Source organism: Rhinopithecus bieti, unplaced genomic scaffold (genome assembly GCF_001698545.2).
Source record: "Rhinopithecus bieti isolate Rb0 unplaced genomic scaffold, ASM169854v2 scaffold_29877, whole genome shotgun sequence".
Lineage (NCBI taxonomy): Eukaryota > Metazoa > Chordata > Mammalia > Primates > Cercopithecidae > Rhinopithecus > Rhinopithecus bieti.
The window spans coordinates 66,594-79,453 of NW_016812932.1; the positions used below are offsets into that span (position 1 = coordinate 66,594).

At 32.3% G+C, this 12,860-nt stretch overlaps 1 pseudogene across 1 annotated transcript in view; it reads left to right on the plus strand.

Annotated features, from left to right (window-relative positions):
• LOC108512167 (adhesion G protein-coupled receptor L3-like) overlaps positions 1-12,109 on the plus strand; it is a 45,564-nt pseudogene extending 33,455 nt beyond the window's left edge. Inside the window, exons 5-6 of the transcript XR_001880511.1 lie at positions 3,163-3,291; positions 9,772-12,109. The product of XR_001880511.1 is annotated as an adhesion G protein-coupled receptor L3-like (transcript). The remainder of the gene's footprint in view (positions 1-3,162; positions 3,292-9,771) is intronic.
• Positions 12,110-12,860: the final 751 nt, after the last annotated feature.

Genomic DNA, 12,860 nt, shown 5'->3' on the forward strand with positions numbered 1-12,860 from the left:
CAAATTGTCTTCTTTTAGATCAACATAGAAAAAATATATATGTATTTAAGACAAAGAAATATTTTACTTTTGGAGCTATATGAAGCAAGGAAGAAGAGTGGCGTGCAATCTCCCTACCTTATTATTTGTTTTCCAATTAGTTCAAATTAGATAATGTATAGCAATGAAGGGAAATGTGCAGAGATGCAACTGCAAGCCTAAGCCATAAAAATCTTGCCCTTATCTTTGAGGGAGTATAAAGAATTTTGGCAATTATATGTTTTTTTTAAGATTTTTACACTAGTTCATTTTAACTTATACCTTTCATTTTCTATTTAAATGCTTATTTAGGGTGATTTTAGAAATTATTGTATTAGAAAACTAATTTTACTTTTTTACTTGAAAAAGATCCAGAATAATAAATATAAGATGGGAAGTACAATTTACAGATAATTTGGTTTTCTAATATGCTATGCAGACTAAATCCTGTTATTCATCTTAAATTTGCAGAACATCAACAATATAAATGTTCAAGATGTACGATTTTTCAATTTTTTGTCTGAAAGGCACTATGATGAACTCCTTTTTTCTCATAAAATACCATGTATTTAATTCATTAGTGGAAAATAATGCCCTTATAGGCCCATTACACAATAGATTGCAAATCTGCCGTTGCACTGTGTAAGAACATTTAGATGTATATGTTTTACATCTTCAGAAAGCAAATATTGAACACTTAGACAGTGAAAAATTCGGTGACAGTTCTACGCTAATTATTTGCAAGAAATACAGGATGCAAACACATGAGTTATTTCCTGAATGAACTGATGCCTTCCAACTCTAGAGATCTGACAAAGGATAGTGTTCTTTAAATCAAGAGATGTTCATTTTTTCAATGTTGAGGTTAAGACATTTGTTACTTGACTGATAATTTACTCTGACAAAGAGTTATAATTTAGAAAAGATCAAAAATACTACTACCCACACTTCCCTTCTCATTTTTAACATTTTTTAGGAGTGACGTTTTTGTTGTTGTTTCATTAATTTAATATGGATTGCTAAAGTGCTGGGATTACAGGTGTGAGCCACTGTGCCCGGCCTAGATTACTTTTTATTTTGAGATAATTGTAGATTCACATGCTGTTGTAGGAAATAATACTGAGAGATATTGTATCACTTACCCAGTTTCCCTCATATCTTGTGAAACTATACTGCAATATCACCCCAGAATATTAATATTGATACAATCTACCGCTCTTGTTCAGATTTCTTTAGTTTAACCTGTAGTTAATTGTATGTATGTGTTTAGTTCTATGCAATTTTACCCACAAAGTAAGTTCATATTTACACCATCATAGTGAAGATACAGAGTAGATAATTTTATGACCACAAGGATGCTTCATGCTGCCCTTTCATGACAATACTCACTTACTTCCATCCTCTATCTTTAACCCCTGGCAACCACTTATCTGTTCTCCATTTCTATAATTTTGTCATTTCAAGAACGTTACATGTATAAATGGAATTAAACAGTATGTAAATTTTGGGGATTGACTTTTCTTACTCAGTATAATTCTCTAAAGATTTATCCAAGTTTTTATGTGTATCAATAGTTTGTTCCTTTTGGTTGTTGACTAGTATTTCATGGTATGGGAATACTACAGATTGTTTGACCACTCACCAGTTGAAGGAAATTTGGGTTTTATAAGAAACTGCCAAACTGTTTTCCAGAATGGCTGTGTTATTTTACATTCCCACCAATGAGGTCCAAATAATCATTTCTCTGCGTTCTTGCCATCGTTTAGTATTTTTCATCATTTTTATTTTAGATATGTAGTAATGTCTCATTGTGGTTTTAACCTGTATTTCTTTAAGGCCAATAACAATTTGTTTCATAAGATTATTTGCCACTTGTGTATCCTCTTCCACGAAATACCTGTTTACGCTTTTGAACCATTTTCTAATTGGTGTGTTTGTTGTTGCTATTAGTTTTTTTTTTTAATGTTGACTTTTGAGACTTCTTTCTGCATGCTCGATACTAGTTCTTTTTTGGATTAAAAATATTTGTAAATTTGTTTTACAAATCTGTCTCCCGGCCTATAGCTTGTGTTTTCATCCTCTAATACATATATTTAAATTAACATATACTTGTCAGTTCAACATGACTATTCCCGTGCAATTTGTATTTTCCTTTCCTTTGTGACTTTTTCTTTCTTTCTCATCTAACACAAATACACAATTCTGTCTATTATTTTCATAAATGTCCTAAGTGTATTAATAAAACTTCTCCTCTGATCTTTGCTTCTTGGTTAAATGGCTTTGGAGGATGGAAAGTTGCAACTCATACTGATGGTGTTAGAAACTAAGAACAAAAAGTATTCACAAAAGGGTGAAATAATTTAATATTGTTTCATTGCTATGTCAAATTCCAAACAACCAGTTGGAAAATGGAAAATGGAGTTATATATATGTATATTGCTTGACATTGTAAAGTTGATAATTTACTTAAAATATTTAAAAATAGCATCTCTATGATTTTTTTATCAGATTTGTAAGATCACCAAATTAGTATGCTTACCATAGTGTACTAATGAGTGATTATATTTTGTTTTATTTCATCTTAAATGATTCCTCTTCATAGAATTTCAGAAATGTCAAATTCTGTTGTGTCAACAACTGCTCACCAAATGAGTATTTTATCATAGATGTTGCCTTTTATCCTTTTTTATTTTCATTGGAAACAACCCTGTGGTTTCTGCGAATGAAGGAATGTTTTAATTTTTGCTTTTCTTTTTGTGTTTTAAACTTTTTTTGACTTTTGTTTTGTGTTTTGTGTTTTGTTTGTATGAATGATTAGATTTTGCTTTTTTTCATTTTCATTTTAATTTTTAGCAAGCATGGAAATATATTCTAATATACACCTTGGGAAAAAGAAAACCTTAAATGTAACTTAATCAACATTGCAAATCATTTTCTTTCTTTCCCATTGACTCAGATATGTGCATTGTTGGAAATGTGTGCTCTAAGTGGCATATTTTTTTAGTCTAGCTAGCTGCCTGCCTGTAATCAGGACTATATCAATTGTTGTCATTCTAAATGTTTCCTTTCTTTTTTTGAAACACATTTGCCTGATTGACCTTTTTTTTTTTTTTTTTTTTTTTTTTTTTTTTGGGGCTGCTCCAGGAGCCATGGCTAATCATCTTATAAGCAATGCTCTGCTTCGTCCGCATGGTACTAACAATCCCTATAATACATTGCTTGGGGAACCGGCGGTCTGTAACAACCCTTCTGTCAGCATGTACAACGCACAAGGTGTGCTGGAGTTTATCTTAAGTTTTTCAAGTGAGAGTCCCATTTTATGTAGCTTTTATGAGCACATTCTATTTTTCTTTCTCCTGCCTTTCTTTGTTTTGGAAGCAGACATGCAGACTCTTTTCGCATTCTACCCTTCTTGGTGCTTTTATTTTCCATTTTCCTTAGGTTTTCCTTAGTAAGATATGGATTCCTTCTGATACACAAATGCCTGCTTCATCAATATGTGTTTGTTTCTCCATAATGTTATAAAATGTATTGTGATTTGTCAGTACTTGTTGTTCATTTGTTTTTATATTAAATATCTATGTATTTATTTTGAGAAATGAGATATTTTCTTAAGGTAAGTAACATAAAAGAAGACTTGATTCAGTAGTCTTAATATTACAAGATCAAGAAAATAAATCTTACTTTGTTATACCATAAAGTACACTCTGAGCACAAACCATTAGTACTGATGAAAGCATTTAAATCAACTCTGGGGAGAATTACGTTGAACTAAGCAGTGGAGGATAAAAACAGTATACTGGGCAGTAGCAGCTTGGGTTCTGCCTTAGCTCTGCCATTGCCAGTAAGAGCTGGCTCAGGCAGATCATAAAATTGCTTTTTCTTCTGCAGCTACATGTTAAAACAAGGCTTTTGAGTATGGTTCCTCTGTACATCCTCCAGCTTGAAAATGACCCAAAATTAATTGTCTTTCAGAAAAAAAAAAAAAATAGATCTCTTTAAAACCACTTACAATATAAGCATTCGGACATGGTTTTATCTTTCCTGAGTATAAAAATGTGTTAGGGACACAGAAGGCTTAAAATATATGATATGTAAAGAGACCACAAGAGAAAATTATTCAAATAAAAGTTTTTTAAAAGTCCTAGTCAGTGATCCACTTACTTGAAATTATATTTGAAAGAAAATTCACAATTACAAAGAGACTTCCATGATTCTTTCAAGTTGAATGTGACTGGCAGTATTTAAATTTTCTAGGCAATTTTAAATAACATTTCTACTATCCTCTGTGGAAATCTTTGTTGCTGTTGTTATTTTTTCCTTAGTCACAGGTAAAAGATTAGTGGTGTGAGTGTGTGCAACTTAGTGTGAATGTGCCATTGCAGAAAAGGATATATTTGTTAAAATAAGGCCATTATGTGTCTAAAACCATCTGAGCTTCCTCAGGAGGCATCTTGCCAGATACAAAGGATGATTTTACATTATTTCAGAAACACCAAAGTCAATAATCAAAAGTGACTGCAGGAATATAGGCAAGTCATTTGTCGATACAATGAAATAATTCAGCTCACTTTCAATTTCAAATTTCTTAAAGGGTGCATGTCTTTAGAATTAGAAAGCATAGAGCTCATCGAATTCTCTTTACATCATTGCTGACATTCTGTCAGCTTGTGCTTAAGTATTTCCTCTAATGGGGCCCATCCTACCTCAGAATCTCGTATATTCTATTGTTGAAACACTCCATTTGTTATGTATACTTTTTTCCTTCCTCTAAGCTGAAATTTGTCTCTGGCTTCTAGAATGAAGAAGAGCAAAGCATTCTTCTGTTGTCTATGGCAATCCTTTAAATACTTGGAAACAGCTATCCTGTCTTCCTTTAGTCTTCCATTTCTGTAATGAATCAGAACCATCAATATGAGACAGTTTCTGGGTCTTTCTTCTTGGTTACCCCACCTAAAGTGTCTCTTTATATCTCAATGTCCCTATTTCATTGTAGCACTCAATGAATTGTACATTACACAATGCATCAGATGTAGTTTGGCAGGACAATTTAGTAGACCCTATAAAGGCTTGTTTTGTTTTGCTTTTTTCTTTATTTTCCTTAGGACAAGTGACAGGTTAATTGTGTCATTATAAACATATTAATATGTGCTGACATATTAGTAAATTTTGAATGATGTTAAATGAAGATTTTCACCCTATCTGGAAATTAAATGTATTCTACATTTATTCACCTTACATAAAAGAGTCATAGGTAATTATTTCAAAACAAGTAATAAATTTGGACCACATTTTGTTTAACTTTTTTGCTAATTCAGATATAATTTCTAATTTCTTATATAATGAAAAAGTAACACTGATTAATCTGCATGTTTTTCCTAATTCAATATCTGCCTTCTTGTCTTACTTTATTTTACTGGTATCTTAAAGTATGAGATTTTTCCAAGGATGGAATAGTTCCATAAAAACTATCAAACTGCAATTCTCACAATGTAAGAATTTTAAATAATACTGTATTGATACAAACTTTTATTCTTGGGATCTATGACTGGTTATTGCTACTGAGATTATCAATAAATACACAAAGGATTCTTCTGAATGAATTTGTCTTTTATTCCGGTAAATTCAATAACTTTACTGACTTAAAAAAAAAACAAAAAACAAAGTAAATAACTTTATTAATGTTTTCCAGAGTCAGAAGTTGAATTGTACACTATATAATGTTTTAATATTTTTTAAGATGTTAAGAAACTATGGTAGTGCTTAAAATAATTTTTTTTTACCACTGACCAAAAATAAATCTTGGTGATTGTCATATTGCTACTAATCTTATGCTTTCAGATGAATGCACTTATATTCTTACTGGCAAGGTGAAATCTTACATGAAATATAGGTGGCTCGGTATGTACTGGAGTGGTTTATATTGAATTACCACTTGGTTCTATTCTGTGGGTCCTCTGATTCAGTTGCACCAATGCTATCCAAGCATAGAAGCATTCTGATTTAAAGTATCTATTCTTGGTTGTAACACCATTTATTTAAAATATGTAAAGATGTGTTCATTGTGTCACTGAAGCATACAGAATTAGAAATGAAGATGAATAATATACTTTTATTACACTGAATTCCGAGTCTATCTGGAAATATTTTGAATTTCATGCAGAGTACTTCTGGACCATTATCTTCTTGTCAGTATTAGGAATTTAATTTTTGTAAAGATAAATCTCATTATACAAAAACCTGTCAGCAAAACATAATTTAGAGAGGAAGTCATGATTTTACTAAAATAATTTACATTTTAAAGTGATTTAATTCAATTCTAAAACTTTAAAGAAACATAGTCCTAGAATGGAATATAGTGAAGAATATATTACAGTTGGTAAGAATACAAGATCATTTTAGAATGTATATAAATAGATTTTCTGTGATAGCATTCAAAGCCTAAGGCAGATGTGAAGTGAAGGAGATTGAAACACACAGAATTGGAAGAAGTCTGGAAGACTTTTTTCTGATCCCAGTTCTGCCATATTAGCAGGGTGTGGTGTTAGATAAAGGCTCAGCCCCTCTGGGCTGCAGTCTCCTCTTCTCTGAAAAGTGGGAATTGAACTTCAGTGATCTCTCATGTGTTTTCCAGTTCTAAAATGCTTTCATTTAAGGAATGAGCCATAATGAGCCTCCAAGCATTTACATCTCTTGATATACTGGCTTGGCCCTTCTTTTCAAATTCTTATTCTTAAACTCTTGAAACTTTAAAAGAGATTTCCTTTGCATTTTGAAATGTTGTTGATCTTTTTGCTGAGAAGCAAATCAACCTTTAAAGTACCAAAACTGTCTCTTTAAACTGTCATTAAATTATAATAAGATAGAACCCTTTGCAATGATCTGGCCTGGTGAATTTGCTGGTTTTATTTTATGATACTTTAGTCTTTTGTAGACAAAATCAGCAAGAACAACTCTGTTAACCTGGTTAAGAGGTTTTTTCCCTTAAAAAAAAATTTGGACAGGATTGTTGTTTAAAGGATCAACTTTCAAAATGTTTGATCGCATACAATTGTGCAACAATCCAGAAGAAAACCTAATATTGTTGGTTGCATTTTTCCCCTCTCACATTTCCTGTATTCAGAATAATAAATACGTTTAATCTTTTTTCCTCCATAGTTACACAGCCTTTGAATATGAGTTCCAAAAATGACAATGTTCATCAGTTTTTATTTAAAACTGATAAAAAATTCATATATATATAATAGGGAAATAACTTTTGTGCAGGAAAAGAGAAGATACAGAAGGCGGGAAAAAATGAACACAATTATGAAAGTCTTCAACTCTGGTTTCTCTGTGTATAAAAGCTTCAGATTTTATTTATACTTTTACTGGAAAAATTTAAAATTAAATAACATTCCTTGAAGCAGGTATACTCTAACATATACACACATATGTGACATTGAAATATATTGGTGAAAATAGTCATGGTCTGCCCTCAAATTTTTACTCTCCTTGGTTTATGTGATAATCTTAAGCGTGTATTTGTTTGAAATTTACAAACGGTGGAAACACTTTTTAAAAGACTCATTATATTAGCATGTGTTAAGGGGGATTTCTTATTTTCTGACTAACATTTCAGTATTTTTAATTATGATAAATCATGTAACCCAGAATCATGAATTTTGGGGCAGTGGAAATTATTTCCTTTGACTCTTTTTTCTGCATATCATCAATTTGCTTTTTACTCATGTTTCTTCTACTGTCGCTGTAAGCTTACTTGTTGTTTTTTCTTTCCTTTTCTTCATGCTGTCGTTTAGAGCCCTACAGAGAGACAAGTATGGGAGTAAAGCTAAACATTGCATATCAAATGTAATTTTTTTTAGTTCACTTTTATTGCATCACATATAGATGATGTAGTTATTAAAACAGTTCATCTCACAATTTAAAACTAAAAGCCTATGAATCAACTTATACAAATATATGTTAATAGAGATTAGACGCTTTTGTTGTCTGATTCTTTTATTGTCACATAATCAACATAGTTGTTAAGTTTCATGTAATGTTTGTGTGAGTTAAATTGTTTTAAATTAAGCATTTATTTTGCTAAGTAATTCATAAACTTTTAATTTTATTAGTACATTCCATCATAAAAATGTGTCACGTACAACATATCCACTTTATTTTACTATGGCTGTTTCAGCCCTTACCTAATGCATTGATAAACCGAAATAATAAACACATGTTTCAATGCATCAGCCATCCAACCGTAGCCATCAAGCATACCATAGCAGCTTCTGCAAAAGCCATCACCCATCACATACAGCCCTTTAAGAAGCATTTACTTTTATTTTTTCTTAACATTGTGGATTTGTCTACAAGATATAAAATGAAAATTAATTGCTTCATCCTATGTCTGTGATGGCTGCTTATTAATATAATTTATGCATTGCTAATTTTGAAAACTGTCCTAGTTGAATACACAGTATGCATCAGGAGACCAAATAAAAATTGACATATTTGAAACACATAATTTAAACCAGTAATGAAACTAGTTGAGTTTTGATAAATAACTGCATCACAGATATAGAATGAATGCTATATTTTCACAAGTTACCAATATATTAAGAAGTTTAATAGAATTCTCCAATTAATTTTTCTGTAAATAAACACCCTTTCTTATTTACCAGTATTGGTTAAATGTGTTTTTTTTCATTTTGTGGTTGCATTTGAAGTGATTTATGAAACTACTATAGATTCTCGGATTTCTGTTCGTTCAAGGGAAGGCAAAAACCTTGAAGAAATATGTGGTCAGATTTATTTCACTGCAGCTGTTTCTTACCAGTATAAAATGTTTATCCTGTTTTAAACACAAACTTTAACATGCACACAAATCCATCATTCATTACATAATGGTAACGTTAATACTGACACAATGTTTTTAGGCACCAGATACCTGTGTCTTTACACATTCTTTTGTAGTATTACCTAATGACCCTAAAAAAATCTCTGATGGGATAGTATACAATAGCATAGTATACAATAACAGCCAAAGTCCTTATAACAGAAAAAAAAATTGGAAAGTAAATCCAAATACTTTTGTTTTGAAAATTCCTAGGTGTCAATTCTTTTGACGTGACATTTATCTGACTAAACATTACTTCATGACCTCATCATTCTGACAAATTTAACATAATCCTTTTGTGGTTTTCTATGTAGGGATTATTTTTAACCTTACAAAATTAAGTATCAATTTATTAGATACTGCTTGTTGCTTTTACTTTTGACCAGTATATTCAAAGTACCACACATGAATTATGTTAACATTATACCTATTTTGATGTTAAGACAATATGTAAAATTAAAGGTAATGAATTATTTAACTGACTTTGATGTGTATAAATTGAAAGCTATGAATGACTACACCAAAATTTTGTGTTATTTTGTCAAGTTATAACCAAATATACTTCAAATAATGTCAGCCAATGTTTGTGTGACAATTGCAAATTGATAATTTATAGGTTTTTAAAAATTCTTTTAAAGATCTACTTTAAATATGATTTTCCCATTTATATGATTTCAATCACTGGTCCAATTATACACATATATAGATTTAATAATATTTTAGGTTTCCTTCCAAACATTTTATGCTTAAGTAAATGCTACCAATTTATACATATTTCATAGTCGATGAATGTTTTTGCTTCTGTGTTTGTGTGTGTGTTCTATGACTTGCTGGATATAAATGTCATAGTATCTTGTAATCTTTTTCAGAGGGGCTTCTGAACAATGCCAGGGATACAAGTGTCATGGATACTCTACCACTGAATGGTAACCATGGCAATAGTTACAGCATTGCCAGCGGCGAATACCTGAGCAACTGTGTGCAAATCATAGACCGTGGCTATAACCATAACGAGACCGCCTTAGAGAAAAAGATTCTGAAGGAACTCACTTCCAACTATATCCCTTCTTACCTGAACAACCACGAGCGTTCCAGCGAACAGAACAGGAATCTGATGAACAAGCTGGTGAATAACCTTGGCAGTGGAAGGGAAGAAGATGCCATTGTCCTGAATGATGCCACCTCGTTTAACCACGAGGAGAGTTTGGGCCTGGAACTCATTCATGAGGAATCTGATGCTCCTTTGCTGCCCCCAAGAGTATACTCCACCGAGAACCACCAGCCACACCATTATACCAGAAGGCGGATCCCCAAGACCACAGTGAGAGCTTTTCCCTTTGCTAACCAACGAGCACACAGAAGATCTCCAGTCACCCCATAGAGACTCTCTCTATACCAGCATGCCGACACTGGCTGGTGTGGCCGCCACAGAGAGTGTTACCACCAGCACCCAGACCGAACCCCCACCGGCCAAATGTGGTGATGCTGAAGATGTTTACTACAAAAGCATGCCAAACCTAGGCTCCAGAAACCACGTCCATCAGCTGCATACTTACTACCAGCTAGGTCGCGGCAGCAGTGATGGATTTATAGTTCCTCCAAACAAAGATGGGACCCCTCCCGAGGGAAGTTCAAAAGGACCTGCTCATTTGGTCACTAGTCTATAGAAGATGAGACAGAGATTGAAACCAACAAAACTGCTAACATCTTGCTGACTGTTCTGAGTTGATATAAGCAGTGGTAATAATGTGTGTACTCCTAAATCTTTATGCTGTCCTCAAAAGAAAAACACAAACTCTCAGACTTTTTTTTTTTTTTTTTTAAATGGGATTTTAGGTCAGCCCAAGGGAGAAAGATAACTGCTAAAATTCTCCTGTACCCCATCCTTTCTTGTCCTTTCCCCTTCAGATGGAGACTTCATTATGTTAATGAACAAGATATGAAGAAAATGGCACTCATTGTGGCCTTGTTGAATTACGTTGTGTATGTTTTAACATCTCTGATGCTCTGTTACTAAAATTACAAGGACCTGCTTTTAAAAGGCCAGAACAGTTGTCTGAAATTAGTAACAATGCTGCATCTAGATTGGAGTGCTGCACAAGCAAACATAAAAGCAAAGCAAAACTGAATCACATAGGGTTTTCGGTCACTCACAACCTGAATTCACCACAACTGCAATAGCTGTGGAAAACAAAATAAAACAACAAAATTAATAATGAAATGGAGGGGAATTCTAGAATTATATGCTAAATGCATATTTTATGATTTGCTGTATTAACTGATGATAAAACTAATGGCAGAAAAAAGTTGAACAATTTCTATGTAATGTACAGATACTAGCATTGCACATATAGTCTGCTTTCTGTTCCTCCAGAATTTGAGTCCTGTTAATGTAGTAGAAAAAAAAAATTTCTTTTCTTTTGTGCTGGTCTTGCAAGTTTGTCTACCAGTAAGAGAGCAAAGTTTCTTTCCTTTCTTCTCTTTCTTCATTTTCTTTCTTTTTTTCTTTTCGACTTTTTTTCCTTTAAAATTTCGCCTGGCAAAAAATAAATAAATGAAACTATCACTTTATAAGAATCATTTTCTAGTAATGCAAACAAATTATTTTTTACAAAAAAATAAAATAAATAAAATTAGACTTCCTTCCCTCACTATATATCTTTATGCAGTCAGAATATTTCCAACAGTGTTTTTTGCAAACTAGAGCAGGACAAACTTTTATGTTTACAGGGCACATCTGTTGTCATGCAAAGCATATTTGGCAAGCAGTTCATCACCAGGACACTAGCTATGATTCTAGAAGTCAAAAGGTGTCTATAGAACTAGTGGGGCTTCTGCATGTGAAAACGGTTTTCCATAGGCGTTAAAGTGCTAATGCTCAGTCTGATCCCCAAGTGGGCACCTGCACTACCAATTTTTAGAGGAAATTCACTCCCTTGTAGTAAGAATTAAAAGGTCAAATTATTTTGAAGTGATTTTTTTTAAAAAAAGTCTTCTGTTTATTAACAGGAAAATTTATTTATTTGACAGGATTTTGAGTAATGTAGGGATACAAAAGGTAAATTAGCAGCACATATAATTTTTTTTTTTTTAATTTATGATCCATTTTGTATGGTCTCAAAGTTGGATGACCTCATTACTAATATTTGTTGTAAAAGTGAAACTTGTTTGCCAACCAATAAACAACTGATTGAGATTTAGAAGATATTGTATTGATGTATGTACTATATGATTAATTAGTCTTTTTATTTTTCTCGCCTTTCTTTCCTTCTGTTTTCAATACATAAACTTTGCTAATCCTCCATGGCCCAAATGAGCCATGCAAAAGAAATCACTCTGCCTAGATGAATAAGCTAAGCACAAAATCTTACAGGTTTGCATACAAAGTAAACCAGAAAAATGGAATGCGCATGTTTATTTTGGCTGAAATCAGATGCATCACTTAATTTTGAGCAGGTTAACATATATGTTACTATTTGCTATCTATAAACCAGATGCAGTCACTATGCTTACCTTTAAAACCAGATTCAATCAGAGATATAAATATCAAATTTGGGGTCTGGGTGAGTCATACTTTTTTCCTCCTTTGTACATTCCATTTTGATGTTAGAAATTCAAATTTCCTGAATTTGCTAAAAGCTGCAAAGAGAATATTCATTTTATAAAGATATAATAAGACTTTTATTGTGTTTTTTTCTTATTCCATGTGATGGAAATAGGAAAAGATAAATTCTTTCCAAGAAACTTTCTAGATCTCTCATTACTGCAGATCCTTTATAGCAGTGTCCAGGTACAGATCCTCTGTTAGGGCAAAGCTAAAAGGAATCTGCCAAATTATAATTTCTCCTGTAGTGTGTTTTATCTTGGGGTTTCCTTTTTCAAAAATCTAAACACTATCCGTCTATAAATGACTATCTTAAACCAAGTTTAGAGAATGACCAATAATCTGTATATAGTT